The sequence below is a fragment of the Phlebotomus papatasi genome, chromosome 2 (genome assembly GCF_024763615.1).
Source record: "Phlebotomus papatasi isolate M1 chromosome 2, Ppap_2.1, whole genome shotgun sequence".
NCBI lineage: Eukaryota > Metazoa > Arthropoda > Insecta > Diptera > Psychodidae > Phlebotomus > Phlebotomus papatasi.
This window is the reverse complement of record NC_077223.1, coordinates 60,592,176-60,593,169: the sequence shown is the minus strand read 5'-3', so window position 1 is coordinate 60,593,169 and position 994 is coordinate 60,592,176.

Below are 994 nucleotides of genomic sequence, written 5' to 3'. Positions count from 1 at the left end.
CATGGGAGTGTCAGGGAATTCTTTCACTATCACTTTTACATATATGGACGATGTGCACATGAAGGCCCTATGTTCATCTATGTATCATCTACTATGTATATGAAATCGTCCATATATGTAAAAGTGATAGTGAAAGAATTCCCTGACACCCTTTTCCCACCAATTTTCATGTAGGAATTTTATGATTTTGTAAATGAGTTATTTTTTAAATCTATGTTTATATGTATATTGTAGACCTGAGGAAGGAGCCATTCAGCTCCGAAACGTTGGCTAGAGAATAAAGGAGGAGAAGAACCAGGTCGAAATTCCGTGTTTTCTCTATTGCATTTCTCAGATATTTTTGTAATATGATTTACCAGTTTACCAGTCAACCGAAGAGATGTAGTATATCAAAACGAGTGGGAAGAGTGGGAAGCATCATGTAGCTTGCGAATGCGTTATCAAGCAATTCAAAAAATGTATCAGGGGAAAGGGAAGGGTGGGGAAAAATAACGGTTACGTAGTGATAGTTATTAGGTTGACTTGTGAAGGCTATAAGTAAGTCCCCTGGAAGACTATAAGTAAGTCACTATCTCTAACCTTTTGGCGTCTAGGCTGTTGAGGGCCAAGTATTGAGCTTCTCACTCTGCGAGAGCGAGCAAAATGTGAAAAAAGGAAATATTGAGCTCTCATATTCATGAATCGTATGGGTATACAACTCGATTTCTTTCGGACACTCAAGAAATGTTTAGTGCGAGTGCGTAAAATTTATACTATAAATCTATAATCCGAGACGCTAGGGCAAATGTTCTAATTAAAAACCATTTCCAGACGCTTTAACTTTGATAGAAGATTCAACACATAAAGTTCATATTTTTTCTGAAGAGAATTACATAAATTTGCTCCTTGACTCTTCTAGAATGTTACTGTTTAGTGAAAATTCTTTAGATATAATTTGAAAACTTCTTAAATACAAGAAAAATACGCGAGCGTAAAATGCTTCTATTGGAAACAT